The sequence below is a fragment of the Petaurus breviceps genome, unplaced genomic scaffold (assembly GCF_028583685.1).
Source record: "Petaurus breviceps papuanus isolate PSGF00001 unplaced genomic scaffold, PetGlider_PUasm1.0 339, whole genome shotgun sequence".
In the NCBI taxonomy this organism is placed as follows: domain Eukaryota; kingdom Metazoa; phylum Chordata; class Mammalia; order Diprotodontia; family Petauridae; genus Petaurus; species Petaurus breviceps.
The window spans coordinates 1,747,038-1,767,281 of NW_027186112.1; the positions used below are offsets into that span (position 1 = coordinate 1,747,038).

A 20,244-nucleotide genomic window follows, 5' to 3' on the forward strand; every position below is an offset into this window, starting at 1 on the left:
TAAAAAATAAAGGAGGGGGGAGTGAGAGAGATACTGGGAGAAAGGGAGAATAGGGGAAATTATCTCACATAAAATAGACAGGCAAAGAGCTTTTACAATGGAAGGGGAAATGGGGACAGCAGTCCATACTTGAACTTCACCCTCAACATAATTGGTTCAAAGAGGGAATATATATATTCAGCTGAGTATAGAAATCTATTTTACCCAGCAGAGAACTAGGAGAGGAAGGGGATAAGAGAAAAGGGGTGACTAAAAGGAAGCCAAATTAAGGGAGGTAGTGATCAGAAGTAAGAGAGACTTTTGAGGAGGGACAGGGTGAAGAGAGAGAAGGATAAACAGAAGAAAATAGGATAGAAGGAAATACAGTAACCATAACTATGTATGTGAATGGTATTAACTCACCAATAAAACTGAAGTGGACAGCAGAATGGATTGGAAAGCACAATCCAACAAGATATTGTTTACATGAGACACACTTGAAACAGAAAGACAATGCAGAGTTAAAATAGAGGCCCAGTAAAGTAAAAGTTAAAGTAAAAACATTAAGCAAAAATAGACCTAATTAAAAGAATAAGCAGAGAAATTACATTGGGCGGGGGGAGGTGCCATTGACAATGAAGTAATATAAAAGATTTTTACAGCAAGTTTCTGTGACAAATGCCTCATTTCTCAACTATGTATGGAACTGAGTCAAATTTATAAAAAGGAGAACCATTCCCATTTGATAAGTGGTCAAAGGATATGAACAGGCAAGTTTTCAGAAAAAAAAAATTATCTGTAGTCACGTAAAAATTATCCAAATCACTACTGATCAGAGAAATTCAAATGAAAACAACTCTGAGACACCACCTCATCCATATGAGAAATGACAAGCGCTGGAGTGGATGTTGGAAAATAGCTACCTTTTTGGGAACTGGTCTAACCATTCTGGAGAACAATTTGGAATTATGCCCAAAGGGCATAAAACTGCATACTCTTTGACCCAGCAATCACAATTCTAGGTCTGTATCCCAAAGAGATCAAAGGATAAGGGTCTGCGTGTACAAAAATATTTAGAGCAGCTCTTTTTGTAGTGGCAAAGAATTGGACATTGAGGGAATCCCCATCAACTGGGAAATGGATGAACAAGCTGTGGTATATGATTGTGATGGAATACTATTGTGCTCCAAGAATGACAAGAGGGGTGGTTTCAGAAAAACCTGGGAAGGCTTCTATTTCTGCATGCAAATTGAAGTACAATTTTCTCACTTTATTTGCAACACGGCTAATACAGAAATATGTTTTGCATGATTTGACATGTCAAATTGATATCCTATTGCTTGACTTCTCATGGAAGTGGGGGGGGTAGGCTTGAAGTAGGGACAGATTTTAGAACTCAGAATTTTTAAAGATTGCTATTTTCTTACAGAGATAAAGAATACATTTTAAAGAAAAAGATACTTTGAAGCCTCTTCATTCTCATCCTTCTTGACCCATGTACTTCACTTAACATTGTTAACTACCTTCTCCTGAATATTCTATCCTCTCTGGATTTGGGGCACATAGCCCACTCCTGGTTCTCCTAATAAGACATGGAGTCCTAATAGGAAACCACACAGATTGCCCTCCTCCAGAAAGTCTTCAGCATATCAATATCCTCTTAAACCATGGTACCTAGAACAGTATGACAAAGGAAGAAGGGTAATGGCACCAGCACCTCGATATTTTATATGGCATACTTCCCTTCATGCAGCCCAAGATTATACTGACTTTTTGGGGTTAAGACATTAGTGCTGACTCCATAAAAATCCTACTCTGATGTCTCATTCTTGAATGGAGGTGACCCTGGGTGTGTTTGAGCACTTGGTAGACCAATATGGAGAGACTATGTATAGTTTAATATGGAAGAAATCATCACCAATAGGCTAGCCAATACATGATGAACTCTTTGCCATGGCAATCCATAAAACAAAGAAAAACAAGAAAATGGCCTTGTCATATGTGCCCCTTTTCCATGAATGCAATGGTGATGGTGAAACATTAGAAAAGGTAGCAAGTGATACAACTTTGAACTATCTATAAACATTAACTGGTGGTATTCTAAATGCATGATCTATGTCCAACAGCTGATAAACTGGTATACTTAGGAAGTGAAACACATCAGTATTTAGAGCAGCATGTTCTTATGGAGTTCTGGATTTGGGCTCAGGAAGGTCTAGTTTTCTAATCTATGACATTTATTGACTGTATGATCCCAGACAAGTCTGATCCTCAATGTCACCTGAAAAATGAGAATGATACTTGTCATACCCACCTCACAGGACTGTTATGAAGTACAAACAAGATGATACATAAACCACTTCGCAAAACTTGAAGCACCATACAAAGTCTGTTATTGAACTTGTGGCTCATTAAGACCCTGAGATCTTTTTCATAACTGTTGTCTAATTGTACATTCTCCATGTTACACTTACGAGGATTATTTTTTTGGTACAAGAAAAAATTTTACATTTATCCCCATTGAATTTCATCTTATTAGATTCAGTCCAATACTCTTGCCTATGAAGATCCTTTTGAATCTTGACTGTCAACCAGTATGTATCTCTCCCACCTTTGTGTTATCTTCAAACCTGAGGAGTATGCCATTTGTGCTTTTAAAAAGTCACTGATAAAAACGTCAATCACAGAGGAAAATGTAGATCCCTAGGGAAATCTACTGGAGACACTGAATCATTAGACAAGTTCCACCTACCCCGAGTCTAGCTAAGCAGATGGTATTGAATCCATTTAACTATATTCCCACCTATTCTGTATCTTGCCATCTTTTCTACAAGAATAATATACTGTTCAGTACAGAACACATTCATTCATGTTCACACACATAAACATAGCCCTATTTAATAAGTAGGTCTTTATCCCTTCATTAAGATCTTTGGCTACATTAAGTTTATTCTCCTTCTCATTATGAATTCTGAGTCAGCATATTACATGTAGACTCTCAAGGGGGGAAAAACAATCGCATGGTCCTCTAGAGACTTTGATCCCTCACTTAAGAGACTAACATAAGGCCATTACCTGATACTTACCAGGTAATTAATTATAGGTAACTTCTGTTATCTTGTGCTTTTTGCTTTCTCCACTAAAACTAACAAAGGTTTTCTCATCTTTTCTTAATAACTCAACAAAGTATTTGTGTCGAGACCATCCCATAGTGGCTTCAATCAAAGCTTATCTAACCTCTTATGTGTCAAGTGGTTGTCATTGGTCAGTCATGTCCAACTCTTCATGACACTATGGACCATAGCATGCCAGGCCCTTCTATCCTCAAATATCTCCCAAAGTCTATCCAAACTCATGTTCATTGCTTCCATGACACTATCAATCCATTTTATCCTGTCATCCCCTTTTCCTTTTGCCTTCAATCTCTTCCAGGATGAGTTATTTTCCAATGAGTCCTGTCTTCTTATTATGTGGCCAAAGTATTTAAGCTTCAGGTTCAGCATTTGACTTTCCAGTGAACAGTCTGAATTAGTTTAAGTATTGACTTCTTTGATCTCCTTGCTTCCAAAGACTCTCAAGTCTTCTCCAGCACCACAATTTAAAAGCATAGATTCTCTGATTCTCATATTTACTTATAATTCAAATCTCACAGCTATACATTGCTACTAGAAAAACCATAGCTTTGAATATATGGAATTATGTCAACAAAGTGATGTTTTTGCTTTTAGTAAAGCTATTGCCATAGCTTTCCTTCCACGACCTCATTTGGGGTTTCCTTGGCAAACATAATGGAGTAGTTTGCTAATTCCTTCTCCAGCTCCTTTTTCAGATGAGGAAACTGAGACACACAGGGCTAAGTGACTTGCCCAGGGTCACACAGCTAATATCTGAAACCATATTTGAACTCATTAAGTCTTTCTGACTCCAGGCCCAGCTCTCTATCCACTGTGCCACCTAGATGCCCCAAATTCCTTGAACAAATCAGAGAACCTTCCACTTTCACATCCTCATTCTCCTTCAAACAATTACTGCATTCAAAGATTCCAAAACCTGGATCTGGGAGGAAATAGCAAATGACCTTGTTCCACTAATGATCACCCAGGAATTCCACTTTTTCTACAAAGGGAGCATTTCTGACACATCAGAGATGAAACTTTTTCTTATACAAAAAGGGAAAACTGGGAAGTTATTTTTGGAGTTGCCATATGCTCCAATGTGGACACAGATTTGGTGGCTGAGTATCCCACATACCCATAAAGAATATCCTTTAATTAATTTCCTTTAGACACTTAAGTCATGTGGATAGGTTTTCTTCCCCCGCCCCCATCTAATAAAGAGAAAGGGTCCATTTAAAGAGGTGTTTGGGGCAGCCAGGTAGCACAGTGAGTAAGAGCACTGGCTCCAGTGTCGGGATGACCTGGGGATCGAATCCTGGGCTCAGACACTTAGCACCCACCCAGAAACACCTGGCTGTGTAACCTTGAGCAAGTTACTTAACCCCAATTGCTTAGGGGCAGCCAAGTGGCTCAGCAAGTAAAGGGCACCAGCTCCAATGTCGGTATGACCTGGGGATCAAATCCGGGCTCAGATACTTAGCACCACACCCAGAAATAATTGGCCATGTAACCTTGAACAAGTTACTTAGCCCCGATTGCTTAAAAAAAATAAAGAGGTGTTTGCTGCCAAATGAAGGAAATGAAATGGGCAAGAGAAACTGATCTCATTTTTTAAATGCATCAAATTCAAGAAACCTCCTTCCTGTTAGTGACCTCTGAATTCAATATGACAGTGGTCCACTGGGGCAAGCAAAATATATGAAATTTGGGTGGGACCACATTAGAAAAGGTCTCCTGGAGGTGCCATTTAAAATGGGCTTTAAAGGATGGATGAAAAGAAGAAAGATTTCAAAGTATAAGGAAAAGCATGGGGAGGGGGAACAGGGAAGACACGGGAGAGCAGTAAATAGTGTCCAAGGTAAAGAGTCTGAATTTTTGTCAATATGCTAAAGATAGTCACTGAAGATTTTTGATTAGGGAAGTGACATAATCAGATCTGTACTTAAAAGGGATGTTGGCAATGGCATCAAGGTTGGATTGGAGAGGGTAAGTCACATTAGGAAACTATTGCATTAATCCAGATGGGTGATAATAAAGATTTGTACAAGGACAGGAACAGAGAAGGGGGGAGGTATGTTGCATAAACAGTAGTATTTGAAAATGACCTAGTAGTCAAAAAGCACTTATTAAGCACTATTATATGTGCCAAACACCATACTAAGTGCTGGGGATGTAAAGGTAAAAGACACTCCCTACTCAAGCTGCTCACAGTCTAATGGGGTAGACAACACACAATTATATACAAACAAGACATATGTAGGATAAATTAGAGATAATCAACAGAGGAAAAGCAGCAACTTTAGGAAGGGGGAAAGCAGGGCAATTGGGGTTAAGTGACTTACCCAAGGTCACACAGTTAATACGTGTTAAGTGGCTGAGGCTGCATTTGAACTCAGGTCCTCCTGACTACAGGGTCGGTGCTCTACTCGCTATGCCATCTAGCTACCCCAAGCACCAACATTAAATGGGATTATGAAAGACTTCCTATAGAAAGTAAAATTTGAGCTGGGACTTGAAGGCAAAGAAGTCTAGAAGCAGAGAGGAAGATGGAAAGAATTTCAGGTATGACAGACAACTAGTGAAAATGGCTATAGTCAGGAGATAAAGTATCTTATACAAAGAATAAGGAGGGAGAGTGTCACTATTACAGAGTACACTGGGATATGGTGTAAAAAGACTGTAAAAGCAGGAAGGCACTAGGTTATAAAGAGCTTTTAACACGAGAAAATTTTATATTTCATCGTGGAGGTGACAGGAACTCCTGGAGTTTACTAAATTGAGGGTGACATGGTCAACCTCATACTTTAGAAAGCTTACTGGCAGCTGAGTGGAGGATGGACTGAAGTGAGGAGAGACCTGAAGCAAGGAGATCAACCTGCAAGCTGTTGCAATAACTGAGGCATGAAGTGATCAGGGCCTTTACTGAGGTAATGGCAGTGCCAGAGGATAAAAGGGAGCATGAGATGTTACAAAGGTAAAATCAACAAAAAGTGTCAGTTCCCTCCTGTACATCTCACCATTCCATACCTCTAACAGCCCATGCACAGCATCCCCATCCTCATCAATAAACTCTGCCCAGACCGAGCAAGTGTGTGAAAATGTGTGTGGGTAGAACAGTGAGGGCTATCAGGTGAAGAACTCTTAAACTCTCTCTCTGCTATTTATGGACAGCCATTATTGGCTCTGAAGCAAACTGAGACAGTAAAACATTCTGTTTCTCTTCCAATAAGAGCCCAGAATGCAACTGAAAAAAATAGAACAAAGTCAAGACCCCATTCAAGTGCACCATTCCAAGAATGCTCCTTAGGGAATAAGAACCATTCCTCAAATGATAAATGCTCAAAGGATATGAACAAGAAGTTTTCAGAGGAAGACATTTAAACTATCAATAGCCACACACACACACACACACACACACACACACAATTTTAAATGACTACTAGAGAAATGCAAATTAAAACATCTCTGAGGGTTCCACATCATACCTATTACATCTACAAAGCTAACAACAAAAAGACAAATGCTTGAAGTGGCTAGGAAAACAGAAATACTAATGCACTGTTGGTAGAATTATGAACTAGTCTAGCCATTCTGTAAAGTAATTTGGAAATGTGCCCCAAAATCTAAACTGCGCAAACCCTTTAACTTAATGATACTATTACGTCTATACCTCCCCCAGCCAAAAAAAAATCAAAGAAAGGGGAAAAGGACCTGTATGTGCAAAAATATTTATAGCACTCTTTCTGTGGTGGCAAAGAAATGCTTGAACAAGTTATAGTATATGTGCTGGAATACTACCGTGCTATAAGAAATAATGACAGCGTTAGGTACAGAGAAACCTGAAGAGATTTGTATAAACTAACACATTATAAGGTAAGCAGAGCCAAAATAATTTATACAGTAACAACACTGTAAAGAAAAACAACTTTCAAAGATTTGGGAACTCTGATCAAGAAAACAATCAACCACACTCCCAAAGGACTCATGATAAAACATGCTATCCATCTCCAGATAGAAATTGATGGATTCTGAGAGCAGATTGAAGTTTATTTTCTTTTCTTTCTGGATATGGCTAACATGGAAATTTGTTTTGCTTGGCTCTACAAGTTCGTAATAGGAGATTGTTTTTCTTGCTTTTTCAAGGGGAAGAAGAGAGGGGAAGGCAATGGAAAAGAGAATGTAAATGTCTGTTTGAAAATAAATTTTTTAAAAATGTTCCTTAGTGCAATGTGTTGAAAAGAACACTTGCTCTGGAGTCAGAAGACCCAATTCAAATTCCAGCCCTAACTAGATATGTGACCATAGGCAAATCACTTAACTGCTCAGAGCCTTGGTTTCCTATCTGTAAAATGGGAATAAAAATGATCAAAGTAATTTACCTGATTATAATGAAGCTCAAATATGATAATCTGGATAAACTGTTTTGCAAATTTTAAAGCACCCTGTAAATATCAGTTATCACTATTATTACTTCACCTCTCTGGGCTTCAGTTTCTTCATCTATACATTGAGAATAATACTTTCACTACCTACCTCACCAGGTAATTGTGGAGAAAAGTATCTTGTAAACCCCCAAAGACTAAAAAAATGTTAGTTGTTACTATTATTATCAAAAATCTCATTCTATATCTTCAGAGATAGCTCATGACAAGTAGGCTTTGATGATCTGTTTTACAAGGAAAAATCCCATACAGTCCATAAACAATCCTATAATGTTGTTGTGAGGAAAGCACTTTGTAAATCTTAAAATGCTATATAAATGTGAGCTATTTTTTGCTTCCTCTAATAGTTTTAAGTTGCAAGATTACACAAGCAACAAAAGTTCACCTATGATCAACATTCACAGTTGTGTTCTCAAATACAATCTATTCTATACCAATGTTAATCTGAAGTTTAATATTATACATAACTGTTACTGTAATGCTTAGTAAATAAGCACACATAATAAACAATTCACATAGATTATTGCAATTAATATTGCTGCTACAGTCAAACCCAATTTTTTCATGAGTTTCCTTTTTCATCTTGTTTTTCACTATGGATAATTAAGGTCAATGTGACAGTCTTCCCTGATACTAGGTACAGTTTAATTCTCACCTTGCTCCCTGGGAGCCACATACTTCAAATGGCAAAGACCCTAGACTTCACATTTCAGCAGCCAAGGTTATTTGTACTCCTACTTCTCTACGTCCAGACCTAAAGCTACCTCTGTCCCAATGTATCCTCAAACCCTTATACTCACCTTAACAAAAACAATTTTCAAAGATATTTCCAAATTCTATTAGATAACTCAGATTAACAATGCTTTTCTAATCTGGTTCCAATAACCTCTAGAACTCCAAATAGCCTTGCTCTAAAGGATCTTATGATTTTGGACAAATTCACTGAATCTGTCTGCAGCCTTCTTCACTGACTAAATCACTTTACAGTGTGAATACTCTATTCCTAAATAAAGGCTGCAATGACACCAAGATTCTCCCATATTGGTAGAAAAATCTCTCTTATACAAAATTTCTGATGTTAAAATGTGGATTCTATCTGAACATATTTCTAGTCAATACAGTAATATGTTCCTTTTCGTGTGAATTTCCTGAAGTTTAGTTATGAGCTCTGACGAGTTTTCACATTTCTGACACATAACAGGGTTTTTCTCCAATGAATTCTGAGACATCGATGTTTAAACTGATTTCTGAGAAACAGCTATTCTCATGACCTAAGCTGACTATCAACATCCAAAAAATATTCTTTATAAAAACCTTTTGTCCATTCATTACACTTATGTTAATTTTCTCCAGAGTGAATTATCTGATGTTTAAGAAGGTTTGCTCTTTGACTAAAGGCTTTACCACATTCATTACACATAAAAGGTTTCTCTCCAGTGTGAATTCTTTGATGTTGAATAAGATTTGAACTCCTACTGAAATCCTTCCCACATTCATTACATTTATAAGGATTTTCTCCAGTATGACTTCTCTGATGTAACATAAGTTCTGAGTTCACACTGAAAGCTTTACCACATTCCTCACACCCAAAGGGTTTTTCTCCAGTATGGGTCCTCTGATGTCGAATTAGTCGCGAACTCCAACTAAAACCTTTCCCACATATATTACATTCATAGGGTTTCTCTCCACTATGAGTTCTCTGATGTTGAATAAGGTTCGCTCTCTGACTGAAGCCTTTTCCACATTCATTACATTCATGGGGTTTCTCTCCAGTATGAGTTATCTGATGCTGAATAAGATTTCCTCTCTGGCTGAAGGCTTTCCCACATTCATTACATTTGTGGGGTTTCTCTCCAGTGTGAGTTCGTTGATGTCGAATAAGTTGTGAGTTCAAACTGAAGGCTTTACTACATTCATCACATTCATAAGGTTTCTCACCAGTGTGAATGCTCTGATGTTGAATAAGGTTTGCTCTCTGACTAAAGTCTTTCCAACATTCACTACATTTATATGGTTTTTCTCCAGTATGAGTTCTCTGATGTCGAATAAGTTGAGAGCTCTGACTAAAGGCTTTGCCACATTCCTCACAACTATAGGGCTTCTCTCCAGTATGGATCCTATGATGCTGAATAAGTTGTGAGCTTTTTCTAAAGCTTTTTCCACATTCATCACACCTATAAGGTTTCTCCCTAGTGTGAATTCTCTGGTGCTGAGTAAGGTCAGAAATGTATTCAAAGTTTTGGGCACAGATATTACATTTATGGGATTGGTCTCCTACAATATTGCCTTGATGTATATCAAGGTCTGAATTCATAATGGAGTCTCTCCAAAATTCCTTATATTCCAGGCTCCTTTCCTCCATGGGATTTTGCTTATGGGTCACAGTTACTGGCTTGAAATGTTTCTCCAGGGAAACAGGTTCCCTAAAAATCAACTCTTCAGAGTTTCCCTGATGACTCACTAATTTTTTTTCTGATTCACAAGTTTCTCCAAAACCAAATTTCTGAGGAATGACCCTTAGAAGTATTTCTGATATCCTTTCATGTAATCCTATATCTTCTGACATATCCTCTTCTTGATAGGATATCTTGTTCTCAGTCTTTAACTCAGAATCTGAAACAACAAATAAAAAAAGTTACCTTTTAGCTATGCTAAAAGGAAATTATAAGCGTAAAAATGTAATCATAGAAATTAATGTCTAAGAGGAGTAAGGGCTTTGAGAAGTAATCAAAACAGTCCTAGACTGGAGTGGCCAGGTAGCACAGCGGGTAAGAGCACCGGCTCCAGTGTCAGGATGACCTAGGGCTCCAATCCCGGGCTCAGATACTTAGCACCCACCCAGAAACACCTGGCTGTGTAACCTTGAGCAAGTTACTTAACCCCAATTGCTTAGGGGCGGCCAGGTGGCTCAGCGAGTAAAAGCACCGGCTCCAGTGTCGGAATGACCTGGGGATCAAATCCGGGCTCAGATACTTAGCACCACACCCAGAAGTAACCTTGAGCAAGTTACTTAACCCCGATTCCTTTAAAAAAAAAACAGTCCTAGATAAAGGACAAAAGGGAGAAGTAGAGGTTAGGTCAGAAGGGTAATGAAGTAGGGAGAGGACTGACCAAAGCTAAGCAGAGGAATTGAGGATGAGCTAGAAGGCTTAAGGAAATGGAGTTCATGAAGACAGTGGGGAGTGATATTAGGTGAGTAAGGCAAGGGCTTCAACAGTTAGGGGACAATGGGTGAAGCAAGGTAAATGCTGTGGGTGATATACACTGTCCTAGGGAAAGGAAAAGAATGGTGTTCCTGCCTGGGCCCAAATGTGTACCCCATGTTCACTCAGTGAGGAGTTTTCCATCTAGTAAGAACTTTTTAAGGAAGGGATGGTTAACACTAAGAAAGCCCTCCCAACACCAGTCCATCCAACTATGTGATATGTAGATAACACTTTAAGGGTTATAAAGCATTTCATATACAATATATCATTCCTGTAAGGTGATTACTACAGTCATTATTATCCCCATTTTATGGAAGACAAAATTGAGGCTGAGAGAGATTAAATACCTAACCTAGGATCACACAGTTAATAGGTGTCCAAAGCAGGGTTCAGATCCCAAATCCCAACTCCAACTCCAGTGCTCTATCTACTACATCACCCAATTCTTCCAGTGTCACCAGTAGCAAAGCACGGCAATACAGTGCACTACAGAGAAGGCCAAAATTCAAATTTGTCATCAGAAGACCTAAGTGTGAATCCCAGCTTCATCATACACTAGCTGTAACATCCAGCCACTTAATCTCTCCAGGATCCTGTTTCTTCATCTATGAAATGGGAATATCATTATTCACTCCGACTCATGAGGTTGATTCTCCTTGCTAAGAAAGATATATGACAGCTAAGGGAAACAATGATTTAGAACATAAACTAATTATGAAAATATTATGGTAGAAGATGATGGAAGATGATAAATGCATTGCCTCATAAGACTAGGAAAAAAAATTGTTTAAATGAAGCTTGTTAAAAGCCCTGACTGAGTAAAGTCATTTCAGGGATATTAAACGACAAAACCATAAAGAGGGCAACAGATGAAGAATAAGAAAGACCTGCAATTATTTTTTATAACTCTTCACATTATCAAGTACATTTGTCCAAATATACTGCATGATGAAATAGAGATGGCATCAAGGAAACCAGAGACTGAAAACAGCTAACCTAGATCAAGTATACAAACAGAGGAGCTTCCCGCTGAAGATCACATGGTTTGGCAGGCATTAAGGCATCTAAAATGCTCAAGATTTCTGGAAAGAGGAAAGGATACTAAAAGTGTGGGGAAAATCCCTGACTGTATTACCAAAAAAAAGGCAGAAAATGAACACTAACACTGATGGAGCCAGAGTTTTCGGTCATGTGACCAACAAGAGAACGAATCAAATCACCTCAATCCTCCAAAAAAAAAAAAGCAACATATCAAATGTAATTACAACAAAGATGACAGAACACCAACAAGGTAAAATTTTTGTGCATCAACGACAGAGAACATTAATCTTTAAAGTTCATTCACTACCCCATCTTGCTCCAACCCCCCAGCCTCAATGGGTCAACAGCAAGTATGCAAGGTAATACACAGGTTCCCTATGGTTGCCTGCTACTAAAGAAATATTGCAGGAATGATCTTCCCTCCTCCTACACTTTAAGAAATAGCAAACACTGACTCTGCCTAACCACAAACTAAAGTGGAGGATGAAGCCAGGATTAAAAAATGTGCTGCCTTTTGATTTGAATGCAGCCCTAAATTAGGAATCTCAAATGCTACAGCTACCCCAATGAGCACACCATCTCACTATAAAATCAGAAAGAAATGACCTAGCCTAGTCAGCCTGGAGGAAATGTGAAACCAAGCTGAGTCCTCCCAGAGGGCATTCAGGGCAGGGAGCCAGGCTGAACAACCCTATATCCCCCAACTCTACAAGACTGCCACACAGCATCAGGGGTATACCAACTACCAAAAGGACAATAGCCAGAAAGTAGATGACTAAGAATACATAACAGTGGCTGAAACTATGGATCTACGTGCCTACTTTTCCAGCTCTTCAAAATTTGTATTAGAATTATCTACAGACACATTAAAGTACCCTTGATGAAGGTATAAAAAAGGAACAATAAGGCTATCATTTTTATGTAGTTGATTCCCAGATTCACAATATCCCTAACCTCCTTCCTGAGCTCCATTCTTATATCAGCCTCTAGGCATCTTGAAATGGATGCATTGTAAATATCTCAAAACTCAACATTCCCAAAAGGGAACTCATTATCTTTCCCCCACAAACCCTCCCCTCTACAAAACTTCCCTATTACTGTCAAGGACACCATCGACCTCCTACTCATCCAGGCTCATGATCTCAGGGACATCCATGGCTTCTCTTGCACTCATCCCACATAGCCAATCTATTGCCAAGTCTTGTCATTTCTACCTTCATGATATTCCTTATATACAATTCTTCTCTCCAATCATACAACTGCCACTCCAATGCAGGCCCTCGACATTTCTTCCCTGAACTACTACAATAGCCTTCTAGATGGACCCCCTGCTTCAAGTCTCTGCCCACTCACATTCAATCCTCTAGTTAGCTGCCAAAGTGATCTTCCTGAAGTGCAGGTCTGACCTTGTCACTCTCTACTTAATAAACTCCAGTGCCTATAACCTTCAGGATCAAATACAAAATCCTGTTTGACATCTAAAGCCCATCAAAACCTAGCCCCTTCCTACCTTTTCAGGACTATTACCCTTTACTCCCCTCCATACACTGTATGATTCAGCGACATGGACATTTTTGCTACTTCTCACACCCCATACTCCATCTCCTGATTTCTTGCTTTTTCATCAACGGTCCCTTATGTCTAGAAAGTCCTCCCCCTTGGGTGGCTAGGTGGCGCAGTGAGTAAAGCACCGGCCCCGGAGTCAGGAGGACCTGAGTTCAGATCCAGCCTCAGACACAACACACACACACACAAAAGACTATCAGTGTAATCTTGGGCAAGTTATTTAACCCCAATTGCCCTCCAAAAGGCAAAAAAAAAGAAAAAAAAGAAAAAAAGAAAGTCCTCTCCCTTCACCTCCACCTCCTGACTCCACTGGCTTCCTTCAAGACTCAACCCAAATACCTCGTGGGATTTCTGTGGCCATTTTCCCCTCTTCCTGCCCCTCTCTAAAACTGCCAGTTTCTTCCCTCTCAGATTACCTTCCATTTACACTCTATATCTCTTATAAATAAAGTTATTTGCATACTGTCTTTCCCATTAGAATGTGAATTCATTGAGGGTAGAAACCTTTTATGGTTTATAGGAAAAAAAAGAGGAGCCAGGCACAACATGACTAAAGGATGATAGCGTTCCACTGATATCCACACATCCAGAGTCAGGACATCCACAGGATACTGACACATAGAGCACAGCCCTTGTCCTGAACAGGAAGTAATGAAGAATGGATAATCATGGATGGGCTGCAACTGCATCAGCAGAGAGAAAACTCATATTGATAAGACAGATAAGACAGATACATCAAAATATCAAAGTATTATTATTAATATTATTATCATGCCCTGACTATACTCTAAGTTTCATGAGGGAAATGAAAAGAGTTTCATCTACAGTTCTTTCCCTAACACACAGAACAAAACTCTTTCACATACTTAATATATGTTTATTGAATAGAACAGAAATTAATTCCCCTTCCTCCACAGTCTGAAAACGGTTCTTTAATCTGAATTACTGTAAACTTCTTTTGGGGGGGGGCGGGTGCAGGGGGTGAGGCAATTGAGGTTGACTTGCTCAGGGTCAAGGCTAGTAAGTATGGGGTGTCTAAGGCTTGATTTGAACTCAGGTCCTCCTGATTCCAGGGCCAGTGCTTTATCTACTCTACCATCTAGCTGCCCTACAAACTCTTACTTGAGAAAAACCTTTTTTCTCTCTCTCCATACCCTTTCTGAATAATAATGATAGTTAACGTATATAAATATAACATATACATATGTGTTTATATGATTTGCAAAAAGCAAATATACACATATGCATACAAACATATATTTACATACACAACAACCACATGAAGTGGGTGCTATTACTATCCCCATTTTCTAGATAAGGAAATTGAGGCTGAGAAAGGTAAGTTGCCCAGAGTTACTTTAGGCAGGATTTTAGTCTTGCTGATTACAAATGACTATAGCATTCTATCCACTACGCTCCACAGGTCCAACTATCTCTATTCATACAATGCCCAGATTTTCAATCTATATCTATCTCAAGCTTTAGGCTCTTTTTCTGAATTCCAGCTATGCCTCACAAACCAGCTCAATACGTCCAGAACAGAATTCATTCTTTCTCCCCTAACCTTCCTCGTCTTTCTAACTTCCCTATGTCTATTAAGGTTGCTATCACTCTTCCAAGTCACCAAGATTCACAATCTGTTATCTTTTACTCTTCACTGTCTCTTACTTCTCATATCCAATCAGGTGCCAGATCTTGTTAATCACACTTCCATAATACCTCTCCCTTCTGTCCCTTTCTCTCCACTTACATGGCCACCAGCCTGGTTCACCCTAAGCACTCTCACTTATTGCCTAAACTATTGCAATAGCATTCTAACTGGTCTGCTGGCTTCTAATCTTTCCCCTCTCCAAAAACCCTCCACATAGCAACCAAATTGATAGTCCTAAAGCACATGTCTAAACGTGTCACACGCCTTCTCAAGAAGCTCCAGAGTATTCTGTGCCCATTCCCCTGTCCCACCTTCATGCCTTCTCTACAGCAGTGCCTGTACTATCTGAGTATTTCCAGAGTTGATAAGAGATGACAACTATTCACTTGGGCCCTCTCACTCACTTCTACTGAAGTCTCTCAGGATCTCCTCTCTTTTCTTAGTTCTCTGTAGATCAAGGCCCCACAGTTCTTCTTCTTGCTCCAGCTGGAAAATCAGGTCAGGTTTGGAAACTTGAAATCCTGCTCATGGGGAAGGAAACAGGGTGTGTTGCTTTATGCTTAGAATTAGAAACAAAGAATACAATCTCAGCCCCCTTAGTAAGGGGGGAACAGATGAACTAGGAAAGAAAGGAAATGCTGGGAGAGAACATGGTGAAAAAGCACCTTCAGAGAGTGGGTAGGCCTTCTGAAGGGGAATATAGTTTCAAGTGCTGGGGCTGTAGGATAGAGAAAGGAAGAGATGGGTAACGAATTAAATGAGCTAAGGATCTGAGCACAGTATGACAACAAGATCATTTGGTCCATCCCTACTGGAAGGACAGGAAACTCCCACACACAAGGGCTTCGTTGGCATCACCAAATGCAAGGATGACCTATAGGGAGAAGGGTAGTTTACTTTACGAAACTCAGTTAATAAGGGCCTGCTCCTGAGAATCTAAAGAGCAGCTGCCCCTAGCCCAGAGATCAGCCCTGTCAGTTCATAACAGGAATCAAAAACATCTTGTCTATGAGATCCAAAGGACTAAGGAGGTTCTGGGTCCTGAGTTAATTTAACTGGCTCTTCAAAGAGCTCCACAGCTTTTAACATGAGGTACCACAGAAATGAATCTGCAGAATCCTTACCCAGAGATACCACATTCCCATAATTCTCTAGCATCACATCCCTGTAGAGGGCCTTCTGGTCGGGATCCAGATGTATCCATTCCTTCCTTGAGAAATACAAAGCCACGTCCTCGAAGGTCACTGCCTCCTGAAACAACATATCCCTGCTGTTCCAGAGAGAGTGCTGCAACTCTGCCCTGCCTGGTGTGATGGAGAGACCAGAAAGCCTTGGTAAAGAGGAAAGGATAAGGATTGAGGGGATCTGATGCTGTACAAGTTTCCACTATATTCATAGAGGGAAAGAGGAGAGGGGCATAGGTGAAGTATTAAGATAGAGGAAGGAAGTCTCAACCCTAGATCTCAGGGAATATTTATTGGAGGCCAACTGTAAATAGGTCAAACTGTGAAAGACCAAAAGGATGAGATCAGGGTGGAGATGAGAGAGGCTTCCTATAAAGAGATAAAAACAATTAAGACTCATTTTCTTTAATACTTAAAGTTTAGAGGGGACATACTTTCTCCCCTCCTAATCCATCTTTCATAGTATGGAAAAACTACTCCTTAAGCAAAGATCTAGTCATGTGACTGCTCTACACTAAATCCTTCCATCTATTGACTCCAAAGTCAAGTTCAAACACCTGTGCCTGGTATTCCAGACCCTCCACAATATCTCAACTCTACCTTTCCAATCTCATTTCATACTCCTTCACCACATATTCTTCAATTCCTATGTGTTGAGCCCTCCATGCCTTTGTCCACACTCTTCCCTGTGCTCGTAATGTCCTCACGCACCCATACCCAACTTGTTTAATTCTTAACAATATTTTAGAGATCAACTCAAATGCAAAGGCATGGAAACAGAGGACTGTACATATATCCTATGCTTCAATTAAATGAATGTCTTACCATCCCAAAACTCATCTTGTGGCCTTCTGCTTTCATGACTTTGCTCATACCACTTTTTTGGGCTGTAATACTGGTCCTTCCTCCATTTTGACCTGTTGAAATCTTTCAAGACTTGGCTAAAATGCTACCTCCTCCACAAAGGGTTCCTCAATCACTCCAAACAAAAGTGCTCTGTCCTCTGAACTCCTAGAGTACTGTATCTGAACCTAGTTCTATTATTTCATTTTTTGCCTTCCATGATAGGTTTTCTGTTTCTCACAACTAAATTGTGAGTTCCTTCAGAGTAAGGATGTCTACTTCATTCCCACCCACCCCACTGTACGATGTCCTATGTAAGGTTCTCTAGGAGATAAAAAATCAGTGTCATTCCTCCAACTTTTCCTCCACTCTTTGATTATGTTTATAAACTATAGGGGAGTTGGGGGAGGGTGTGTGTTGAGAGGGAGCCCTCATTCCCAAGTAGTCAGCACTGTGGCAGTGAGTCTTGACTCAATATACAAAGTTCATTGCTGGACTCAAAGCCATTTCAGCTTGGTAGAATCCTTTTGAGAATTGAAACTCCCCTATACACTGGAGGCATTAGCGAGGGATTTATGTGAAGACTTACACATAATAGGTGTTCAGATACTATTTGTAGACTGAATTCTGTTCACTGGTACTGCCCCCTTTTGCTTGCCTTTGATCATCATGATTCAGTTCTTCCTCTCACTTCTGCTATGTTCTATGAGGTCCATACCTAGACTTAATCCTCAGACACCCTTGCCTCTGTTTTAACCCCTTCATTCTCAGACCTATGGCTGGTCCAAGACATAGATAACACAGACTCTCTATTGTTAGGATCTGTTTTCCAGATCTTTCCAGAATACCCACATACCCTTCACTTTAATTAGTCCCTCAATTACCTGCTCCAACTTGCAGGATGCAGGTTAGCCAAATATGGAGTCGAAGAAAAGCTCCAGTAATGGAGAACCTACTGATGAAGTTCATTCAACTTTTGAACAACTAAAACTATTAGTAAATTTTTCCTGTATCTAACTGACATCTGCCTCTACTGTTCCTATTTCTGTCCTCTGGGGCCAAATCTAATCAGTGTTTCATACAGCTCCTAACCCATAGGGTCCAAGGAAACTTCCTAACCCAATCTTACTAATGCAAAGCACGGCTAGAGCAAAATGCCAGATGTAAACCTTTATCTCTAACTCTAATTTTCTCTCCTTCTTAGTAATTCTCTATAGGCCAGCCCCGTTCACCTGTGGGGCTTCAACAAACTTCCAAGATGCTTAATTCACATAGACCTTGCAAGATACCATCCAATCCACTGTCATCTGCACTGTAAGATGGAAATCCATTCCCTGGATCCAAAGCCTATGTCTCAAGAAACAACTGTTCTGAAGGTCTTCATACAGCTGGGGCCCCAAATATAATTCTGGCTACAGATCAAACCCCATAGTTCCTAGTAATTCTTGAAGCTTCTCTGCTTCTCATCCACAAGTCTACCAACCAGTAGCAGTAGCCATCATTTCTCCTGCTGCAAAAAGCTCAGCCATATCCCCTGTGCCAAGTTAGAGCATTAGCTAGGGCAGGGGTGGGGAACCTGCAGCCTCAAGGCCACAGGTGGTCCTCTAGGTCCTCAAGTGTGGCCCTCTGACTGAATCCAAACTTCACAGAACAAATCCCCTTAACAAAAGGATCTGTTCTGTAAAATTTGGACTTAGATGCACTCAAGGACCTAGAAGGCTACATGTCTGCAGGTTACCCATCCCTGAGCTAAGGTATCAAACTCAATAAACCCCAATACTTGAAATGTATTGACTTGAAATCAAAACACTTGGAATTTGAATCCTGGTTTTGCTACTTACTAGATGCATAACCCCAAGCAAATCATTTCACCTCTCAGCCTAAAAATCTTTAACTGTAAAATGAGGGAGTTGGACTAGATAATGTCTAAGGCCTCTTTCAGCTCCTATACAGAGAATCCCCCATTTCACAATCCTAATTCCCCTCATACATTAGAAATGCATTTACAAAGGAGAAAAAAGCAAAATCTCTCAATGGACACCGGACGCTCTCCTGGTTGGAATCCAAATCTGATTCCTGAAAATTTCCTTTATCTCACTGGTAGGGCCTAAGGTCTAGAACAGCACCCTTGGAGAATATGCAATGAGTTTATTTGATTCTCTACAACCTACAGCAATGTTACCCATTTCTAAACAATGAAAGAGGTTGAAGGATCACTTCCCCTTATCTTTCACTAAAACTAGAACCAGAACTAGATTTCTATTAATAATTATACTGAAATCAGTGTTCCTTCTCTCATCCAGAAGTTTTTAAAACATCTACCAGGAGTCTGCAGTTCTCCTAATGGATCTTGCAGTAGGACGGGATTTATAACTCAGTTCAAATAAGTGAAGGGGAGATATGAAAATTGCATTTAGATGACATGGCCATCTCTAATCATGTATCAACCTTTGGCATTCATACCTGTGAAATCTATTGGTCTTTTTGTGGACCAATACCTGGAAAGCATCTGGATTTTCTTGTTGGTCCCAACAGTGGATGTTCAGCATGTACAGACAGCAACCACAGAATATCAGCTATATGCCATACTTTAGATGTATGTGCCTGACCAGAAAATGGTTGAATTCCTAGGTTAAACTTGCGATTCACACAATCTCAGAATTGGAAGGGTCTTTAGGATTCATATAGGAAAAACCTCTCTCCCAAGGCAGATACCCCTTCTACAGACTTCCTTCCAAATGGATCCCCATCAAACCTCTACTCAACTACTCCCAACCTCCCAGTTATATCTCACTGCTAGCTAATATTAAACTCTAAGACTGAGGCCTTTTTCACATGGCCCATCTAGATAAAGAATCTCTGTATCTGCTTGTATAATTAATTTTTTTTTACCTTTGGGACTTTCTATTTTATAACTATTAATTATATATCTTAATAAATTCCGACCATCATTACAGACAACGAAGATTTTTTTGAATCTGGCTCCTTCATCCAATGTGTTGGCTATCCTTCCTAATTTGTTTAAATTAAAAATTAAATAAACATGCCATCTAGATCTTCATCCAAGTCACTAATAAAAATACTGAACAGAAGAAGGCCCTGTTTAAGCCGGTATTCTCTCTGAAACCTCCCATTTAATCCTAACCACAAACCATTTTGTATCATAACCATACTGTGCATATGTCCTGTCCCAATTAAAAAAACCTCCCTGAAGTA

At 39.6% G+C, this 20,244-nt stretch overlaps 1 pseudogene; it reads right to left on the reverse strand.

Annotated features, from left to right (window-relative positions):
- Positions 1 to 1,210: 1,210 nt before the first annotated feature.
- The window catches only part of LOC138167963 (zinc finger protein 850-like), a 58,502-nt pseudogene continuing 39,468 nt past the window's right edge, over positions 1,211 to 20,244 (reverse strand).